This window comes from Delphinapterus leucas, chromosome 7, assembly GCF_059928025.1.
Source record: "Delphinapterus leucas isolate spDelLeu-1000000601 "Yukka" chromosome 7, BTC_Dleu_Yukka2, whole genome shotgun sequence".
Lineage (NCBI taxonomy): Eukaryota > Metazoa > Chordata > Mammalia > Artiodactyla > Monodontidae > Delphinapterus > Delphinapterus leucas.
Window position 1 is genome coordinate 77985705 of NC_143135.1, and position 23104 is coordinate 78008808.

Below are 23104 nucleotides of genomic sequence, written 5' to 3' on the forward strand. Positions count from 1 at the left end.
GAGCTGCATGAGCTGCTTGTAAATTTTGGAGATTAATCCTTTGTCTGTTGCTTCATTTGCAAATATTTTCTCCCATTTTGAGTGAACCCTATATTTCTAATAATTTGTCTATCAATGCAAATTAATGATTAGATTTTAATTAGAATGTTTCAAGTATTTACACATAAAGGATAATGCTTGTTAAGGATGTGTCTATTTGTGTTCTGTACTTTTTTCCTGCTTTTGTTTACATAGGCACTCTTTCTATAATGGTAGATTTTTATCTGCGTCGCCTGTTTTATTATAACCTGATATGCTTGTACTTTTCTGTCTTTTCTCTTATGCTTATGTTTTTACACTTTTAATGGTCTACAAATTGCATTTTGGTTTCAGTCATCATGTCTATTGGGTGTTATATTTTCTTTTGTAATTGTTTCAGCTTATATCATTGTTTTCCGTTCCCTAATTTATCTTTTGGGTTAAGCCATCCAATTTCTTGAGTTGAGTGCTTAACTCCTTTCTTTCCAAGCTTGTTTAGTGTCCTTACTGTTCAGTTAGATATTCCTCTTTTTCTGTCTTATGATTTGTCCTAATTCTTTATTTTTCAATTTCAGCTTTATTGCTGTATAATTGACTTTTAAAATTGTAAAATGTTCAGTCAATTTTGTGGTGATTTGATATACATTGTGAAAGGATTCCCCCCATCTAGTTAATTAACACATTTCCTTCATATATTTACTTTCTTTGGTAAGAACATTTAAATCCTACTCTTCTGGAAAATTTCAACTATACATCACATTGTTATCAACTTTAATCACCATGGTTAACATTAGCTCCTGAGACTTTATTCACTGTGCACCCTTTTACCCTCCCTTCCCTGCCGTCCCCCGCAACCACTTTTCTACTCTGGTTCTGTTTTACTCCTTTTTTTTTTTTTTTAAGTTTCCACAAATAAGTGATACCATGCCATATTTGTCCTTCTCTGTCTTAGTTTACTGGACATAATACCCTCCAAGAGCATCCATATTGTTGCAAATGACAAAATTTCATTCTTTTTATGGCTGAGTAGTATTCCATTGTATCTATGTACCACATCTTCTGTATCCATTCAACCATCACTGGACATGTTGGCTGTTCCCATATCTTATCCATTGTGCATGTGGGAGGGCAGATAGCTCCTTGATATTCTGTTCTTATTTCCTTTAGCTATATACCCAGAAGTGAGACTGCAGCATCATATGGTGGTTCTATTTGCAATTTTTGAGGAACCTCCATACTGTTTTCCATAGTATGCACCATAGCTGCACCAGTTTACATGCCTACCAAAAGAGTGTACTTTTTGTCCTTAAATTCAAACTTTGAGATTAAGATTGCTATACAATTTTCTTTTACTTGATATTAAATCAGTTTGTTTTGTCATCCACTTATTTTCAATATTTTGTACTTTCTTTAGGTTTGGCTTGGAAACTTCCATGAAGAGACTTTCTGCTACAGTGAGGTGAGAAGCCACCCATGCACTGAAGCCTGGGAATCTGGAGAGGTCTCAGGCACTTATACCCCCAACAGAGGAAACTCACAGAGCTGCAGGCTGAGGCAGGACTTGGCTCAGAGAGCCATCTCCTCTGGGAAATAGTGGATTTCCTTTGGCTCCACAATGCAGACAAGAGTGGAGTCCTTCTGGTGGATTGACAAGCCTGGAGAAGATACCACCTCGTTTGTTTAAAAGTTCAAGTCTGAGTTCCTGCCTCTCAGCTATATCAAAACTTCTTTAAAGATAAAGGAAGTATAGGGAAGAGGTTACTCCCCAGCATTCTCAGGTATCCAAAGCATACCTAACAAGCTGGCAGTCCGTTGCTTATTCTGTTGCCGCCATGCAGTCTAAGCACTTTGGTAGCCAGAACCCAAGTTGTAAGATTACGATCGTCCACCCAACCATGGAAGAATTTGAAGATTTCAGCAAATATGTTGTTTACGTGGAGTCGCAAGGTGCACACCGAGCTGGCCTAGCCAAGGTAATTCCACCGAAAGGATGGAAAGCCAGACAGACGTACGATGATACCGATGACATCTTAATAGCCGCTCCCCTCCAGCAGGTGACCACTGGGCAGGCAGGTGTGTTTACTCAGCACCACAAAAAGAAGAAAGCCATGACCGAGAGCGAGCATCGCCGCTTAACAAACAGTGAAAAACACCAGACTCCATTCTACTCTGATTTTGAGGATCTGGAGCGAAAATATTGCAAAACACGCTCCTATGATTCACCAGTATACGGTGCGGACGTCAGTGGCTCCTTATTCGATGAAAACACGAAGCAGTGGAACCTTGGACACCTGGGAACCATTCAGGACCTGCTGGAACAGGAGTGCGGAGTGGTCATCGAAGGCGTCAACACCCCCTACGTGTACTTCGGCATGTGGAAGACCGCCTTCGCCTGGCACACGGAGGACATGGACCTTTACAGCATCAACTGTCTGCACTTCGGGGAGCCCAAGACTTGGTACGCGGTACCCCCAGAACACGGCCGGCGCCTGGAAGGCCTGGCCAGGGAGCTTTTCCCGGGCAGCTCACGGAGCTGTGAGGCCTTCCTGCGGCACAAGGTGGCTCTCTTCTCTCCCAAGGTCCTCAAGGACAACGGCATCCCCTTCGATCGGGTCACTCAGGAGGCTGGAGATTTCATAGTGACGTTTCCTTAAGGCTACCACTCTGGCTTCAACTGCGCGGAAGCCATCAATTTTGCCACCCAGCGCTGGATCGATTATGGCAAAGTGGCCTGGGAATAGGGCTCTGCATGACCTTTGGAAAGATCTTCATCAGAATAAGGGAGATTTCAGGTGAGCACCCTTAGGATATTAAAAATGGGTGGTTGGGTGGGGACTCTAAAAGGGACCTATAATTCCCAGCTGCGAAGGGAGTTGGATGTTAGAATAGTAACATTAAGACCAGAGCTTTGTATGTTACTGAAATTGTGTGTGTGTGTGTGTGTGTGTGTGTTTGTCTTCTGTTTCCTGAAGCAATATGGAATGGAGACTTTGTTTTCTTGGAGCAGCAAGGAAATAGGAAGGTGGGGAGGCTTTATCTTCCTTTCCAGGCAGGCTTGGAGATGGAACAATAAGATGAGTGTGGGCATGAAGAGGTGAGGAAGATGGGCCGTGTCCCTGGCATGCACTGTAGAGAAGAAAGGAGACTTGGGGAGGTCTGCATTGTCACCAGACTGTGAGACCCCCTTCCCTGGCCCCTCTCCAGAGCTGCAGAAGCTTTCCTTCCTCATCATGGCAGAGAGGGTGACCCCCAGGGGAAGCTGACTCTGTCCATTATGAAGTTTTGTCCTTGGTATGGGAAATTCCAGAAAGGCTATTACTCTGGATAGTAATAACAATTCTCTATTCAGTTCTCCTTCCCTATCACCTCCCCTGCAGCCTCTTATTTTTCTTTTAATGGTGAAGTAAATAAATGTGATGCTGTTGATGTGGTTTTGTGTTGTCCCTCCAGCCACAAACTCAGTCCATCCATGGACCCACTCTGTATGCGTATGTGCAAAGTTGAATCTGAAGCGTGATGTCCTCCGTAAAGCAAACTTTTCGGTAGTCACTGCTTTGAGCTTTCCAGCAGTTACTTAGAGGGGAGAACTGGACTTAGAGTCAGCAGAAATGGCATTCAAACCTGCGCTTTGCTACTGTCTAGTCGTGGGACCTTCAGCCAAAAAATCATTGATTTTCTCTGAGCCAGAATTACAGTGTGAGAATTTTCTGAAGATACTGGGGATGTAAATGTAACAGGCATGTAAGAGGTGCTCAGTTAATTTTACGTGCATTCATACACTCTCCTGGCCTCTAGGGCCAGCCCAATGCCTCGGACATCCGCTCGCATTCTTTCTGTGATGCTCAGTTCTACTGTTGTGTTCCTGACCACACCCCCAGGCTTACACGTTAACTTTTCTTGTAATTAATAGACTTTATTTTTGCAGAGTACTTCGCAACAAAATTAAGTGGAAAATACAGAGGATTCCAACATACTCGTTCCCAGGCTCCTCCACCAGCATCCACACCAGAAAGGAACATTTGTTACAATCGAAGAACCTGCACTGACACCTCATTATCACCCAGAGTCCTTAGTTTAATTTATTCACTCTTGGAGTTGTACAGTCTATGGATTTGACCAATGTATAATGACATGTATCTACACTTATAATACCATACAGAATAGATTCATTGCCTAAAATTCCTCTGTGCTCTGCCTAATCACACCCCCTCCCTCCTTGACAACCACTGATCATTTTACTGCTTCCATAGTTTTGTCTTTTCCAGATGACTTCTTTCACGTAGTAATATGCCTTTAAGTTTCCTCCACGTTTAGTGGTTTTATAGCTCATTTCCTTGTATTGGTGAATAATATTCCATTGTATGATGTATGACCCTTTATTTATCCACTCACGTGCTGAAGGACATCTTGGTTGCTTCCAATTTTTTCTGCAATTATGAATACAACTACTATAAACATTTGTGTGCAGGTTTTGGTGTGGATGTAAGTTTTCAGCTCATCTGAGTAAATACCAAAAAGTGCGACTGCTGGATTGTATGGTGAGACTATATTTAATTTTGTAAGAAACTGCAGATTTTTTATTTTTATTTTTTTTTGTGGTATGCGGGCCTCTCACTGCTATGGCCTCTCCCGTTGCGGAGCACAGGCTCCAGACGCGCAGGCTCAGCGGCCATGGCTCACGGGCGCAGCCGCTCCGCGGCATGTAGGATCTTCCCGGACCAGGATTCGAACCTGTGTCCCCTGCATTGGCAGGTGGACTCTCAACCAGTGCGCCACCAGGGAAGCCCTGCTAATTATTTTTACCATTAGAAAACTGATAGGTTTTTTTTGCTCATGATCTACCGCATGTTTGCACAAAAGGTCACACATACCCATTTACAAATTCCACTCCTTGTCGTATTTGTCCTTGTTGCAGTGTTACAAAGGCAAGGTAAAGATTTCACAATCAGTCAAGAGCCAGAGGACCCAGCCTTTATTCAGACTCCTACACCAGCTTGTTTAGTAGTCTTTCAACAAATCAGGTTTCGATGGCTCTCCACTTGCCAGTTTAGGCAAAATGAGCTCTTAGCCACATTGCTCCTCTGTTAGAGTTTGCACATAACTAGTTCAGATCAGGGCAAACATAATTTGTGCTAAATAAAAATTACCTATTACCATTATTACTTAGGAGCCCAAAGTTGTAAGATGGACATTAGAACCTGTACTTAAACGTAACTCGTAGAGTTTGGAGTTAGGGTCTTGGGACTCCTCTAAGATTTGTATAAAGGATCAGTTATGGATCTGTCTGACTACCTGGCCACAATGAATTATTCGTAGAGATTAACCATTACACCAATTCAGTTTCTGTGTGTATAAGGATTCTTTTCCAGATATTTGGAAATAACTTTATCATGATATTTATGTCGTTAGATTGTTACCGTATACGGGTCTTGAAGTTGCTTTTTCCCCCAATGTTTGTGTTACTTTTCATCACTTTAAATAGGAAAGCACAAACGGTTGGTAGGAATTGGCTACCGAAGTAAGTGGAATGAACAGTGATGTGAGTTGAACAGATCCTGGTGAGGAGCAGCCCTTGCCCATCCCGCTCTGCTCACCAGCCGCTCAAACTGAAATGCCTCCCAAGCTCCTTGTCATTGACCTGCAGTGGTTACAGGGTAATAGTGAGACCCTTCTCACGGTTCCTCAGCAATTGGTCGGTGTAAGGGGGATAAGCAGTTTCAGGGAGGACAGAGGAAGGGTAGAACTGAGCCCTGTTGGGCATGGGTAACATGTTGGAGGTACCACTCAATGAAAATGCAACATTTGTGTGGCCGGGTTTCTGGATTTTTCTAGGATCCTGGCATCCAGTATCCTCGTGCCCTAGATGTTAAGGCTCCTCTACCTAAAAAAGAGCTATGTTAAGTCCTGTAGACCTCAGAGAGCATCTTTTCTTTGTCCCATCTCTCAGAGAGCCTTTTCTCAAAAGCTTCACATGGTGTCTATATATTTCAGTGCCCATTCACTCACTCTCTTATTAATTCATTCAGCACATGTTTGCTAAGCACTTACCGTGTACCAGGCACTGTTTGTGGAATTGGGGACACAACAGTGAAAAAGGCAAAGTTTCAGTTCTCCTGGAGCTTATATTCTCATTATAAAGAGAGACATAACAAGTCAAGCAGTCACAAGGGCTAGGAGAAAAAATAAAGCAGAGTAAGGGGTTAGAGAGTGACAGGACTGCTGTGTCGGAGAGGGTGGCCTCTTGGGAGTGTGGTCTTCGAATGCGTGCTGTGGACAAGGGAGCCAGAGCATCACTCTAGGCAGAGGGACAACACATGCAAATACCTGCGGTGGGGGCATCCTTAAGGGGCTCACAGATTAGCAAAGTGGCTGGAGAGCAGGAGAGAGGTGTCGGGAGCTGTGGCGGGGGGAAGGCATAAAATGTCATAACTCAGTGAATGCAAACTCCTCCCACTGTGTGATTGGGGCCATTGGTGTTTTAGGTGACCTGGGGATGGAGAAATTTGGGGGCCACAGAGTCTTTGAAAGCACGGATAATTCACAGCCATCCCTGGAAATGGCTCTGTCGTTCCTACCAGATGCAAATCCTGAGAGCAGAATGTCTGTATGTTCTCGTTTCCTGCTGTACCAGCTGACATGTCAGGTTTCTGACTTGTATTGCATTAGGTGGGACTTTAACAGAGCCAGCAGATCACTGACATTCACTAAGTTGACAACAGCCGTCTCAGCTATGTATGAGCAGCAGCAAATCAATGCAGTCAGTATTTTGGAATTGTGCTGAGGCCCATATTCACATAATGTGGAGGGCAGTGAAGGCATCTCCTCAGGAGACTTCAGGAGAAATCCTCTGGAAAAACAGCTACCAGGTGAGAGATCAGGTGTGAGAGGTGAACGGGCTATAGGTTTAGAATTTGAGGCTATGCATGGGAAATCCTGGCGCCAGAGACGGATAATTTTTAGGAAAGAGCTAAGATTAAGAATTTGCAAAGAAAGAGCTCAGGATCCATTCCCTGGGAATGTCAAGGGTCTATTGCATAAGTTTCTTTTTCCTGAGAAACTCCTTAGTAACCAGATGACCTAACCTCAGCTCTCTTGTGGTATATCACCTTGACTGTACTTACACACGACCCTCAAGACCCTGAGTACTTTATTACCCTATGGTTTAGCTCATGGATTGAACCAGATTAAAAGAGTTGATAATTATCTTTCTTGGCTTTCTCTGTTTAGTGAGGACTGAATGAATATTGTCGATTGAGTGAATGACTTGAAACCACCAATAGAAATGAAAAAAAGAGCTAGTATCATAAGAAACACCTAAAATAAATAAATAATTCCTATTACAGCATAATTGCTTTTATGTTAATTGTGTTTTAAAATAAGATACCCAGTTCTAAGCTGGGGTTTGAAATAACTTACAGAGCCAGAGAATAAACTCTGTTTGTCTTATTCCAATATGAGACCTTCGTTCATTGACTCAACAAATATTAAGCACCCTCACCGTGCCAGGCTAGTCGTACATGCTAAGGAAACATAGTATGACGTTTATGATCTGCTTGGAGACAGACAGGCAGTTAGGCAGTTTCACCACACCACAGCTTCTTCCCAGCTACCGTAACCGTAGCCAGGCTCTCCGCCAAACTGCTGGTTTTAGAGCCTCTGAAGAAAGGTATCTTTTACTGGGAACAGTCAGCCTCAAGTTCAGGGCCAAAGCCTCTTGGGGCTCTCAGAGCTGTTTCAGTCTGTTCTGGGGCTCATAGCAGCTCTCTTGTTCACTTTTCTCAGTCGTACCTGACAAATGGGCACAGGTCACCTTTTGGGAGAATGATGACTGCTCCGGGCATTCCTTTCTCACCAGGTGTGCAGGGGGATGGGACTGGCTTTGAATGCTCCCACTGGCTGCTTCACTCTAGGAAGTGAGTGTGGCTTACTGTCAAATCCCTCCCTTCCTCCACTTATGACACTGACATTTGTTGGCTCCTTTAGGGAGCCTGGTCATTTGAATTCCATTTCCTGTGTTCCATTCCGTTTTCCCACTATCTCCCCCCTTGCTATGGACCGAATGTGTCCTCCTAAAATTCATATGTTGACACCTTAATCTCCAGTTAGGGATTTGCAGGTGGGGCCATTGGGAAGTAATTAGATCATGAGGGTGGAGACCTCATGAATGAGATTAATGCCCTTCTAAAAAGAGAGACGATTATCCTCTTCAGCATGTGAGGATGCAGCAAGAAGGTGGCTGTCTGTAAACCAGGAAGAGAACCCCCACCAAGAACCTGACCATGCTGGCACCCTAGTCTTGGACTTCCTGCCTCCAGAACTGTGAAAAGAAAATGGTGCTCAATCCTCCCACTGTATGGTATCTTGTGATAGCAGCCCAAATGGATAAAGACACCCTGGTAACTGCTTGTCTGCAGTTCACACTGGCTACTCTAGGAGAAAGGTAAAAAGATGTAGGCTAGAGACAGGAAACGTGGCTACCATATTATGAGGGTCTACAATGTGCCAAGAACCCTGACTTCCAATTTGTATACATCATGCACTTTTCTTTCCAAAAGCTCAGTCTGTAGAGTCGGGCAGATGGAGATTGGAAGCCCAGCTCTGCCTTTTGCTAGGGTGACTGGCAAGTGACTCAGCACTCCGAGGCCCCTGCTCCTGGGAGAGCCAGCGGGGCCCAGCACACACCCTGTGTCCAAACACAAGGGCTGCGCTCATAAAACCGTGTGACCTCGGCGGGCTGCTTCTGGACATGATAATAACAGAACTCACAACAATAGGATGGTTGTGAAGCTCAACTGACTTAATATAAGTAAGAGACTTAGAGTAGTAACTAGCTTGAGGGAAAACAAGCTATTATTTCACATCTAGTTGAAGATTTGTTTTTAAAAAGTGTGATTTCAGCACAGTGTTCGACGAGAAGCACACAAGAAAGTCTAGCTATTATTGAAGTTATTATTATTACTTATTTTGTATTACTTTAATAATATTATTCATTACTATTATTATTTTCAGACATAGAGGTGACAGACGTGGGGTTGTCCCTGGTAAAGTACTTGAAAGGAGAATGACAAAGGAAAAGACTATAGCTTCTTCCTTATGATTAACTTTTTATTTTGTATTGGAGTATAGGTGGTCAACAATGTTGTGTTAGTTTCAGGTGCACAGCAAAGTGATTCAGTTATACATATACATGTATCTATTCTTTTTCAAATTTTTTCCCATTTAGGTTGCTAGGTAATATTGAACAGAGTTCCCTGTGCTATGCAGTAGGTCCTTGTTGGTTATCCATTTTAAATATAGCAGTGTGTACACGTTAATCCCAAACTCCCTAACTATCCCTTCCCACCTTCCCCCCCAGTAACCGTAAGTTTGTTCTCTAAGTCTGTGAGTCTGTTTCTGTTTTGTAAATATGTTCATGTGTATCATTTTTTTTAGATTCCACATATAAGCGATATCATACAATACTTGTCTTTGTCTGACTTACTTCACTCAGTATGACAATCTCTAGGTCCATCCATGTTGCTGCAAATGGCATTATTTCATTCTTTTTAATGGCTGAGTAATATTCCATTCTATATATGTACCACATCTTCTTTATCCATTCCCCTGTGGTTGGATATTTAGGGGGCTTCCATGTCTTGGCTATTGTAAACAGTGTTGCAGAGTATACTGGGGTGCATGTATCCTTTCAGACCATGTTTTTCTCCGGATATATGCCCAGTAGTGTGATTGTGGGATCATATGGTTGCTCTATTTATAGGTGTTTTTTTTTTTTTTTGCGGTACGCGGGCCTCTCACTGCTGCGGCCTCTCCCGTTGTGGAGTACAGGCTCCGTACGTGCAGGCTCAGCGGTCATTGCTCACGGGCCTAGCCACTCCGCGGCATGTGGGATCCTCCCGGACCGGGGCACGAACCCGTGTCCCCTGCATTGGCAGGCAGACTCTCAACCACTGCGCCACCAGGGAAGCCCCCTATTTATAGTTTTTAAGGAATGTCTATACTGCTCTCCACAGTGGCTATACCAATTTACTTTCCCACCAATGGTGTAGGAGAGTTCCCTTTTCTCCACACCCTCTCTAGCATCTATTAAGTGTGGATTTTTTGATGATAGCCTTTCTGACTGGTGTGATGTGATATCTCACTGTAGTTTTGATTTTCATTTCTCTGATAATTAGCGATGTTGAACATCTTTTCCTGTGCCTCTTGGCAAAGGCTGTAGCTTCTTATCACTCAAAGCGTGGCCAGGATCCACACCACGGACATCGCCTTTGACTTTGGTGAAGTTCAGGAGCTCAGACTTTGGCCGCAGACCTACGACTCAGAGTCTGCATGTTAAACTAGATCCCAGGTGAGTCAGGGGCATGTTCAAGGTGGAGAGGCACTGCTCCAGTGCGCTGGACCTCAACCTACTGGAATCACATTTGAAACACACTGATGTCTAGATCCTCCCCCCATCCTCTCACCACCCCAAAATTCCAGCTCCATTGGCTGCAGTACAAATGTTAAAACTGCTGTGCAGTCATGCTTGACACCCACCCATCTAACTTTTGGTCCATGGGCAGTTAGGCTGCAGGGGTGGATGGGAGTTTAGTTTCTTCAGCAAGTGCCAGTGAGAGGGTTTTTTTTTTTTTTTTCTCGACATGCCCAGTGGAAGGATGGAGGGACACGGAGAGAACACATTCTTCTCTCCCGCCCCTGCCATTCCCCGTCTTCATTCCAACTATGGACAGGTGACAAGGCTCTGTGCAGGCTTCTTGGCCAATGTTTCTGTTTCTCTGGTTGCTGTTCACAGTGTCCAGGCTCTGCTGGCTGGCAGTCCATCCGTCAGTCCCGTGTACCTGGGGCTTGGCTTTTCGGTGGTGGGAGTTTGTATTTCCTTGAAATGGGGTTCATCTCCTTCCTTCATCCACTCCTGCCCACTGCTCACAACACCCAGAGCCTGCTGACCTTTCCTGTGAGACCCTTGACCCCTGGTAGAAAATTCCCATTGCCACCCGGTTCAGGCCGGCTATCTAAGTGACTGTTGCTGTAAGGAGGGCGGCTCATGCCCCATCGTAAGGCCAAGGACTCTCCTGGGGGCCAGTCTACTATTGTTTTGTGGGAATGAGGGTCATGGGGTTGTCATTTTCTGAATTTTCTAGAGAAGCTAACAACTTGGGATTTTATGAAAAAAAAATGTAAATGTTGACAGCTAGTTAAAAAAAAAACTTCCAAGTCCTGATATCAAGCCAAATAAAACATTTCCAGAGCTCAGACTTGCCCCCTGTTCTAAGGAGCCCATTTGGATTGCAAAGATTCCACAAGCCATGGAGGCTAATCCAAATGATCTTGCTGGACCTTTGGAGCTGCTAGAAAAGGGGAGACACCCGGAATCCCCTAAGCCACGTGGCCAAAGGGTTTTAATCCAGTGACTTGTTAGTTTGGTAGCCCCTCTGCTGAAGGCACGTCTTCCTTAGGCTTAAGCATGGCTGTTTCTGACACTCACACCTAAGACCTCTGTATGTCCTCCTAGGGGGACAGGGGACCTCTCTGCCTAACCTGAGGCCAGATATGGTAGGAGTTGTGCAGGGCAGTTGTATTTCCCTAGGACAGCAGAATGGAACGAAAGAAAGGACGGGTTACACTCTCCAGTCTTCTCCCTCCCCTCTTTTCTGCCCTCCCTGAATGACAGACAGCCCCAGCATTTCACAGAGCCCCTTGTTTAACGCTGCCACGTCTCTGCTAGTGACCGAATGTTTCTGCCTCAGTATTGTCTTTATACAAGATGATGTGACCTGTGTTTCTTGCTAATATTAGATCTATAACAGATGCCCTCATTGTTGGGCCCTCGGTCCATGTGGAACAGATTAATAATGCAAAGACAAAGGCCTCAAATACTCAGTGACTTGAAGAGCAGAATTTGCTGCAAGGGACAGGGGCCTAACACTGTGTTTGGCAAGGTGAGGGGATAGGCCTGTGAGAGAACAGGAATTGACCACAGTCTAAATGCCATTGGAATTATAGGCAAAGCTCTTGGGGTAAACGGGCAGGGAGCATAAAGCATCCAGAAGAGGCATCCGCATGTGGAGACAAAGAGTGATGTGGTGAAAATGACAGGTCATCTAGTCACCACTGGTGGACAAAATTAGGAGCCAGGGGAGCCAGGTAGTAAGTCTAGGGAGACAGTAGATAGTTCAGTGAACATGGCCAATGTCGTGGTTCTTTTTGCTCCTTTCCATTTTTCTCAATAAAGCCTTTTAAGACAGATCAGAGGAGGGTGGTCACATACCAAGTATCTCCTGGATCTTAGCATGGACCACTGGGACTTTCCTTGCCCCTCTCTCATCATCTTATTGCAAGATAATTTGTGTTTTATCTCTATTTTATTGAAGTATAGTTGGTTTATCTCTACAATGTTGCATTAATTTCTTCTGTACAGAAAGGAGATTCAGCTATATATATATAAATATACACACACACATTCTTTTTCCTATTCTTGTCCATTATGTTTTATCCCAGGATATTGAGCATAGTTCCCTGTGCTGTACAGTAGGACCTTGTTGTTGATCCATTCTATACAAAACAGTTCGCATCTGCTAATCCCAAATTCCCAAACTGTTGTGTTTTTCAATATCTGCTGGATGTGTTGGGGTTTTTTCCCCAAATTTTTGTTTAGTTGCCGGAACCTTAGCGAAGTTACTGTTGCACAGCGAGGTGGAGATCGCGTCTCACTGTCTCGCCTGCTACACGGGCCCACACACTAGCAGGCATTGTCCTAATGAGCACTTCCTGCCCACAGTGATCCCAGCGCTAGTGTCCCGGAAGGCTACCTGAGACTTGGTCAAGGCCAGTGGATCAAGGGTGTTTCGGCCTCTGGAGGGTTGTGCTGCAAAGGTTCTGTGCTCTCTTGATTTGCAATTGAATTGTCAAGGTGAATCCTGCAGCTAACCTGTTTATAATCTGAGTTTAATCTTTCTGAAAAGAAAACCAGAGCCCTAAAAATACCTGTTTTGTAAAATCCAGATTTTTGTAATTGCATTTTTTCCCCCTAAATGAAAGACTGGCCATCTACCTACAGTGAAACTATATGGAAGAAACAAAGTAGTGTTTGCTCAGTTTTGCTATAGGTTAAGTGCTTCACATTGTTTAGTTCATTTCATTCTCATGTCCAAAATGTGAGGTAGGTATTATTATTCCCATTTTACAAATGAGACTTAAGGCTCAGAGAGCTCAGAAAGCTTATAAATGGCAGAGCTTAGATTTAAATGAAAGTCTCCTGATAGCCAGACCTCTGCTTTTCCCATTTATCTGCACTTCTGGAGTCCTTCTGCAATTGCCAGATGCTGTTATATTCAGACTAAGACAGACACATATAGACAGAGATAGGACTGAATGTTTGCCTTAATATGTTTTGCAGTGTTAAAAATAAACAGCCATTATTTTAAATTCATAAGTAGTTATAATGGAATAGATACTTAGGCAAATAGATTTCTGAAATAAATGTTTAAATTTCCATACTGAAAATCAAGATGACCTGGTAGAAAGCTGAGATTGTGAGTTCCAGGACAGCTGAGACCATGTTTTATATACTCTGTGTCTCCAGCAATTAGCCCTGAGCCTAGCCCACAGTGGGGAGGAAGGCACTCAGTGTCTGCTGAATGAATAAATAAGTGTCTCCTGTATCCACATCAGTATTTGGATAAAAAGAGACCATCTGCTTAAGTCAAATGGTCCTCCTTCACCCACTGAACAGACTGTTGTCTTCAACATTACTGCCATAGACCGAGTGTTTGTCTCCCTCCAAAGTTCATGCGTTGAAACTTAAGTGATGGTATTTGGAAGTGGAGCTTTGTGGAGGTGATTAGGTCATTAGAGGAGAGCCCTCATGAGAGGGATTAGTGCCTCTAGAAAGAGACCACAGAGAGCTTGCTTGCCCCTTCTGCCATGTGTGTATACAGCAAAAAGATGGCCATCTATGAACCAGGAAGTTGGTTCTCACCAGACACTGACTCTGCTTGCCCCTTGATCTTTGACTTCCTGGCCTGCAGAACAGTGAGAAATAAATGCTTGTTTCTAAGCCACTATGATATTTTGTTATATCATCCTGAAAGGACCATGAAAATACTAAATAATTTTAGCAGGGGTTAGGCAAGAGAGCCAAGCCAAGCAGTTTATCCATATCTGGAGAGGGTGGATTTTGGTCATCTTGCTTCATCAGAACCTCCATTTCCTGTTTGTATTATAAAATGACTCAGGGCCTTGATGATCTGTGAACAACTAGTGAAAATGAAATACTCCTCTGAGTTTTTAAAAAATGTATATTTATGAAACCTACAGTGGTTTCCAAACTTCAACTGAATTTAATACTATTTGCTTTGAAAACGAATTTCATTTTCTCTCTTGTAAGTTTTTCTGTATAAAATTTTATTTACACAAAAGTAACAATAATTTTACTTACCTGTGGTGCAAAGGCAATTACTGAGCTTTTCTCAGTCTTTCATCATCCTTTGCGTATGTTCACACACTGTGATCATACCATGCATAAGTTTTTTATTCTACTTTTCTAATTATTCTTTCTATTATAAACATATTGATAGAACTTCATTTTCCTTTGTTCCTGGCAATTAAAAAAAACTTTCATAATACAAAGGCAATATATGTTGAAGTTCAAAACAGAATGTTCTGCTTTCTCCTGTTGACAGTCGAATACATTTTAAAGGGGACACGCAATCAGCAAGAAACAAAAGGCCAGGGAAGCTCCTTTTGATCCCCTGCCTAAATATATAATATTCACTCATGTCTGCGTGTCTGCCATCTGAATAAACTCCTTTTGGGGCCCAGAGTTGAGCTGAGTTAATGTTGGTCGGGGAGGCTTAGGAGTTGCTTATAGAACCAGTCTCCAAGGTTCACTAGAGCATCACTGGAAATTTTCTGGTATTTAAAAAATGTGTTTATTGCAGCTTCTCTTACGGAAAGTGGAGTCTATAATTGGAAAACAAGACTTTCATTAGTCACTTGGGGAATGGTAGTCCAAGGATCACTATCCTCTTAAGAAGAGCAGTTGGTTAACTGAGGGCTTTGGATTTGTTCCCTGCTGTATGCAGGTTTGGGGTGAGAGCTGGATTTCTGAGCCTCATTGTCAGAGCTCCTACTTCTCTGCTGTGTCTCAGAGTACTAGTCGCTCTAGTAAATGATTAGGAAAAGAATGTTGACCTAAAGAGTCATCAAATTTTTACCTGTCCAAGGTATCCACATCTCAGTAGGTCTCAGTTATATCACCTTTCTGAGATCTTGGCTAAGATAAAGGGATGGGTACCAGATGCTGCCACCAACTCCAGGCCAAGTATTAAGAGCAGCTTCTCTCTTTCCTGGGAAATGCGTCAGTCATGTTATCATTTGCCATTGCTATCTGGGACATTGGTTTAAAAATGAGCTATATAGTTTGGCTCTGATGAAGGTAGAAGAGCTATATATATAATATATATATATATAATATATATAATTATATATATAATATATAATTTATATGTATATCATCTATTAAATATTCATTTAGTACTGTTTATGTGCTATGTATTTTTCTAAGCTCTTTGTATCCTGAATTTCATCACATCTAAGATGCCACTGATTATAAGCTACACCATTATTTTTCCTACCACTGAGGCAACTAAACTCTGCTATGCTGTCGACTGTAAATTGCACCTCAATTTCAGACATGTTAAAATGTGAAAAATGCATGGCTTAGAATTAATGAAACATGGTATATTAATGCATGTTGTCTTAATTAAAACAACTCTAGGAGGTAGGTTCTATCACTATCCTGATTTTGTAGATGAGGAAACTGAGGCATAGAGAGGTTCCACAGTATGCCCAGGATCACACTGCATTTGCACCCAGACAGTCTAACTCCAGGGCCCAGCTCATAACCACTACCCTGTTCTCCCTGCAGATAAGGAAAGCCGAAAAAAAAAAAGTTTCACAAAAGTTATTTTAAATATTTCTCTGCATGAGGAGACTCAAAGTTATTCCTGTCTGCAGTTGTCCCCTAACATCTGGACCTATATCCAAAAGCTGAGCAATCCGGAAGTGCTCAGGAGTTCTATGGACCATATGTCCATTTTAGTGCAAGGTCATGGGGTGAGAGTGTGCATGTGGACACATGGCTTCTTCTGTGAGGACTGAGGTTGTCTAGTATTACTTCTAGACATCATCCAAGGTTTAGCTTTGCCAGAAAGAAGACACTTCTACCCACAGTTTCAGGAGAGCGTGATTCAGCCTTCTGTTGGCTTGGGTGTCAACCACCACTTTTGACTCTGAGGCCTTCTGCTTCTCACTTGAGGGTTGAGCCTAGTGTCCTTTCTTAGGTTTAGTCATGACTAGGAAAATGAATCAGGCATCCTCACCCAAATAGCACCTACTCCTCAGCCTCCTTTCCTCCCCTCATAATGCAAATGTGGTTAATTTCCTCACTACCTGTCAATTTCATACAAGTGTTTGACAATCAACAGAGACGAGTGACAAAGAAGTAGCTTCAGGAACCTAGAAATTTAATCATTATTCTAGTTTACAAGCCACAGTTTCAACATATCTCATCATTAAGTATGAGTTTTACACCATTGCTACTGTTTTTTCAGAGCTACTTCTCCCCAGATTAGCTTCAGCGACCTTTCTCTGCCGTCATAGCACATAGCTCTCTAAAAGAGCACTTCTCACACTGTATCGGAACTTCTTGTCTGTCTGTCTGTCTGTCTTCCCTACCTACTTCAGGTTCTGAGGTACCAAGTTCTGTATCTGTCTTGCCCTGGGCTAGAGGTGACACAGCATGAAGTCTACGTTACAGAACTCACTCGTGGCTTGAAAGTTCCCCAGCGTTATCCTTCCCTGTCTCAGGCAGAGCATCAGTTAACTTCTGCTTTCTTTTCTGGTTACCCATGGAGCCCTGCGAGGCGCTGGCATGAGAGCAGGGACCAAGTCTAAGCTCATTCCTCTGTGGATACTCGTCATCTAGCCAGTGCTCATGGTAGATGTTTTAAAAACATTTTCAAAATGAATGAATGGACTAGAGCCAAGAGACTCCAAGTGAAATTTCATGGAAGGGTTTTTCTGCCTTTCTTTTATTCATTTCTTTAATCCCTGTATTGAATACTTACTGTATGGCAGGAACTATGTATATGTCTGAGGGGGAAGGTAGCAATTAGATACAGGGGAAATACTGGGATTAATAGACACAATCAGGGAGTTCCCTGGTGGTCCAGTGATTAGGACTCCATGCTTCCACTGTAGGGGCCTGGGTTCGATCCCTGGTCAGGGAACTAAGGTCCTAAATTCTGCAAAAAAAAAAGGCACAATCAGAAAGGGCCCTTAACATCACGTAGGTCAGGAGGAGGGCAAGGGGTGAGTGAGGACATGCTTGTTAGGAAGATGGATTACTTGAGGACTTAATGTTTGGCTGCATTCTGTTTAAAAAAAAAAAAAAAGTAAAAGGTAAATGAAAGAGTTGAAGAGATGGGAATACAAGGTGAGAATTCCAGGCCAAGGGAAGTATTTTATAATGTAAAGTCTCAGGACAAGAGAGAGCACTGTCTGTGGTAGAAACTGCAAGAAGTTGAATAGTACTGCTCAGAGCAAAGACAGCCAGGTGGCACAGGCCAGACGTGAGGCCCAAGAGGAAGGGATCAGATCTCAGTGGTTTGGGGGTCAGGTAGGTAGCAGGGTTTCATCCTAAGGCACATGGAGAGCGATTGACGGGCTATTAGAGTAGGATGATGTCATCAGATTTATTTTAGGAAGTCACTCCAGCTGCAGAATGGATTGGCGGGGATGAAGGGATTCAAAACTGGGTATGAGAGAAGAGGTCGTGAGGACTGCAGGGCTGGAGAAGGGTCTAGTTTGACTCCTGTCTTCAAACAGCTTGGAAAAGAATCAACCAAACCACTGAAATCCAAGTAGAATGTCATTTTATTCCACATCAGCCATTCTTCTTCCCCTTCAGGTCTTTGCTGACAGCTATTGACAGATGTTGGACTGGCATGGGTGTGAGTGCTGAGGCTTAAGAGGATCTGGTTAGAAACCTCGTCCCCAGGAGAAGAGAGTCAGTGGCAAAGAAAAGGGACCAGAGGTGACCAAATGAAGACAGTGAATTATGGCTCATAAAGATGCTGGGAAAGACAGGCTTCCCCTAGAATGAGCTGTCAGTAAAAACTTTAATTAGATCAAGGTACTCCCATGACGTACTGTGTTCTAGAATCTTGGGGTGAGGACATTTGTTATTTGCAAAAGTAAACTGAATATTATCATATAACTTCCCTTTGGAAAGCAGGCAAACAAAAAGGAGCTTTCTTGTTTGTACTATAAAGTAAAAGGGACTAAAGTAGACAAAATCAGCCTGGCTGTGGGATGTGCAAATGTTCTGTGTTATGTGCGTGTTGGTCACTGACAGGGGTCTGGGGAAAAAGTAGAATTTGCCGAAGGGGGTGGGGGAGTAGTGGCAGAGATAGTTATGCTTATCAAAGGGGGGAGCAGGGATCAAGAAAGTTCGAAAAACAGTGAATTAAAGTCATATAAGTGCTTTAGTCCTAAAAACTGAGAATTTATTTATATATTCTGCATTTTTTCAAACACAACATAATTATCAAATTTGACATCTATTACTCCAGACTCTGTGGTAGCCAATGGAACCCAGAGACTAAGAAGGGACCCTGTACCCCAAAGTACATGATCTAGTAGAGAAGACAGAGGAACGATTAATACCCTTACATGACAAGTAGCATAATAGAGCATGTATAAAGAACATGAGAAAGAGAGGGATTGATTTCTAGTTGTTTGTGTTTAGAGTTGACAACATGAATCGACATTGGGGAACATGTATAATCCTAGATAGTAATATAAATATTAAAAAATCCCATGAAAACCCTAATCCTCACAGCGTCGCATGGAGGACATGGCAGAGGTGTACAAGGGTAAGGATGACCTGGCTGAGGGACAAGTACCACATGACCAGGGTCATCAACTCCAGATCAAAGGGGACTCCAAGTCAGGTTGTTACTGTGACATCACACTGTATGTGCCTTTTTTTGTTTTTTTAATTAAGAAATAAATATAGGTTTCGTTTCAGGGGCCAAACATAATCAACCGTTTCAGGTATTGAAGCCTCCAAGGAATTGGTTCTTAAGCTCCAAAATGTGCTCTTCTGACAATTTCTCTCCTATTTTATAGGCTCACCTCATGGATTTGCTGTGACTTAGAGGAAAGGCCAGGCTTAGGAGACAGACGGACCTGGCTCAAATCTGGCTCAGGACTCACTGATTATGCCATCTTGGACAAGCATCTGAACGCTCTGGTCCAGTTCCCCACGTGGCACACTGAGGAAATAAGATTAAATAATAAGATGTGAGTGAAGTCACCCTAGTACGCACTCTGCTTCTGTCTCTACCACCACCGCAGTAAAGGTACCATCTCTCAACTGGATCTTTATAAATGTTTGTCTTCATTTATTCTGGGCCACTCCAGTCTGTCCATTTCTGCACAGAAAACAAATGTGATTGTGTCTCTGACATTGAAAGATCAAAAGCCTCAACATGATTTATATAATATTTCTTTCCAAACTGCAGGACATGAGCCATTAGTGGGTCATAGAAACAACTTTGTGGGTTAGCAGCAGCATATTTTTTAAACGGGAACAAAATAGAACACAGCAGAAATACTAGATTGCAAATGTCAATGTTAAGCATAAGGATTCTTACATGAAGCTTGTTTTCACAATATGGGTCCGGGTTTTAGTATTTTCTGAGAGAAGAAATAAGTGCACCTGTGAAATAAAAATAGGACAATGGTGGGGGGCAGGTAAGGAAGCTATGTACACTTGATAAAGCTATGGGGACAGAAATGAGCTGTTGAATATTAAAAGTTTGATAGGAGAAGTGAAAAAGACAATAGAAGTAGGTTTACAAGATAAGGATGAGAGAGAATTTCAGAAGATAAAGCATAGTGATAAGGGGATAGAAAATTGGAAGAAGAAAAGACACAAGAATTGGAGGTCCACTCCATGAGGTCTGATATCCAAATACAGGAGAAAATGTACAGAGGGAAAAACTAGAGGAAGTTGTCAAAGAAGGAACTAAAAAGTTTTCATAAAACTAAAGCACAAGAATTTTGAGACAGAAGAAATTTAAGAGCACTGGGACAAAGGAAAGCTCCTATAAACTAATAGAGAGGAAGACAACAAACTAGGACTAGGAATCATACTTACATCTCCCTTATTCCTCATACCGTACTCGCAAAACAATAAAAAAAGTTAATAAAACAAACCCCAAAACCCCAGTTAGAATTAAAGGTATAACTAAAATCCAAATTAAAAGTACAACTACCATAGAAAGAGGAACAACCCCATAAGATAATATATATCTGTTTCTGGATGGGCAAATAACTTTCTAACTTTCTAAACATAAAGACCATGAAAGGCATTACAAAGGAAAAGACCCACTCAACATATTAATATACTAAACTGAAATATGTGCCAAAACCATTTAAAATTAAAATTAAATGTAAATTGAAGAAATGGCAAACTGGGAAAAAACTATGAACACATTAAACAGAGGGTTTAATATGTAAAATATTCACATGAGCAATTTGTAAAATGTTCATATACTGTGTAAAATATGCGAAATAGTCATATAATATATAAAGTATTCTTGTAAGTAGATGAGAAAAAACAATAGAACCATATTAGAGAAAAATGGGCAAAGGATATGAACCAATACAAATGGCTAGATTCACTGAAGACGAAAAAGTCAATCTTAGTTGTAATTTAAGAAGTATAAATTAACACTTGAGCTACAGGTTTTCACCAAAATTTTTCACAATAATTTTCTTACCAAATTATTAAAGATTGTTTTTCAGAGTAAAGTTAATGGTGAGGATGTAAAGTGATATGTTTCCGGAAAGGTTTGGCGATACATTATAAGTATTTTTAATGTTTAAATCTTGCAGTGCAGTAATTGCATTTCTAGATATCTAATCCAAGGCATTTCATTATTTAATGTTTTACCAAATATACTGATCTCGGTACTGAAGTATAGGATATTTATAGGGGATTAGGAATACTTGTGGTAACGTAAAAAACAAAATAACTGTCCAATAATAGGGGGAACGTTGAGTCACTTATCTCCATCAAATAGAATTTATTTCACCATCAAATAATATGGGTATAATTATTTTCAATAAACGGTAAGTAGACTTTCTAACTTGAGAAGAAATGTATTAAACACAGTATTTAGATACTGGCTGTCAGCAGAAACAATGGCTAACGTCTGAGGCATTCTGTCAACAATCCTCATTTGAAATAATAGCTTTGAAATATGCACGGAACGTATAAGACAAGAAGGCTTTCCTGCTGTCTTGAAAATGTTGAGCAATCTGTACAATAAGCAAACTGGACAATGGCCACAGGGAGAGGATTTATTAAACTGACTTCACTTCTTACCTTCTTCAGTTTAAAACACACACACACACACACACACACACACACACACACACACACACACCAGGAAAGCTTGGAGGAATTATTTTTGAAAGACTCCGAATTTCCAGAAGTCCATCAAGTCTAATCATTCTGCTAAAAATACTTTTCTTCAATTGTCAGAATTGTCAGGTTTCCTTAGATGAAGAATTTCTGTGTTACTGGGGATACCATGAATAAGGGTAAAATGGAAGAGTAACTGAAACGAAAGGGTACTTATTCTCAACTAGTACCTGTGGCTCCAATTGAAAGAAACATGGAGGCGGTTTCACAGTAAAAGCAACCGTCTGAGACCCATAGAGAAGACATTTGTCTGGAGCACTGAAGGATCACCGGAATTGTACGTGGCAAATTCTGAGAAGGTTTGATTTGCGCACAGAGTTACACTTACAAAATCAGAGTGTTTCCTTTGGATGCTCAATATCTGAAGACTAATGTGTATCTAGATTATTTATTTTATAAACATGGTGGCCCGGCCTCATTCCTCCTAGGATCCTTAGAAATGTAAAAAGGAAATAATTTAGTTTATAAAACCAATACAGGGGACTTCCCTGGCAGTCCAGTGGTTAGTACTCTGTGCTTCCACTGCAGGGGGACGAGTTTGATCCCTGGTCAGGGAAATAAGATCCCACATGCCACGGGCAAAGCCAAAAAATAAGAAAAACAAAAACTCAAGGCTTGTTTTAGTTGTCTATTAATAATTCAATAAGCAATGAAGGCCTGTTTGTTATTCGTAATCAGCATTTTATTGTTTATTAGAGGAAAGACCCTTAGCATGGTATTTAAATTTTTGACATTAATTTTCCTTCTGAATTGTTTCACTCTTCTCTTTTCACTTCTTTAGAGGAAGTTTTCATATAGAATGAAAAATTTGGTTATTTTTATATAGTTTTAAATAAAATCATTGTAGAAGAATTGTTAATATTATAAATTAGTGTGAGATGGGGAGATTATCACATGATACAAATGAGCAGTACTTGTAGATCCTCAGGGTCTAGCTTGAGTGGTGACAGCTATAAGTAGGAGAGGAAGGCAAGCTGGATCCTTGGCTCCTTATATAAGGAAGGAGAGCACAGGAAGCCTCCCTGGGGTATACAGATGTCCCTGGGGTATACAGATATCCCTGGGGCCTCACTGTAGACTGTCGTGGGATCCCCCGACATCACCGACTCTATGTCTAGGGAGAGGGAGATGTAATAGTCAATGGTAACTAGGATACTGTATTACCATCCTTAGAAAAGAAGATTTCTAAAGGAGGAAGTCAATTTCAGGAGAAAGATGATCACTTTGTACTAAACAAGTTGATTTTCAGGGGCCCAGTGGCCAGTCAAGAAGGAAAAGCAAATCAGAAGCACAGGAGAAAGTCAGTGCTATTAGAGAAAGCTACGGCACTAAATAATATCTTTAAAGAGAGAGAGAGTGTGATACTAAAGAATGCCGTGAACATAAAAAGGAAATTTAAGGGGAAAAATAAAAAGAGTTAAAAGAGAGATGAGAATTGAGCTTTGAAATAAGACTGCATTTGTGTAGTAGAAAAAGAAGTGAAACCAAGGAGAAAGAAAAGAACTGGAGAAGACTATCAGTGCCCTGGAG

General features: G+C 41.9%; 1 pseudogene; it reads left to right on the plus strand.

Annotated features, from left to right (window-relative positions):
* Positions 1 to 1372: 1372 nt before the first annotated feature.
* LOC149748770 (lysine-specific demethylase 4D-like) overlaps positions 1373 to 23104 on the plus strand; it is a 31867-nt pseudogene continuing 10135 nt past the window's right edge.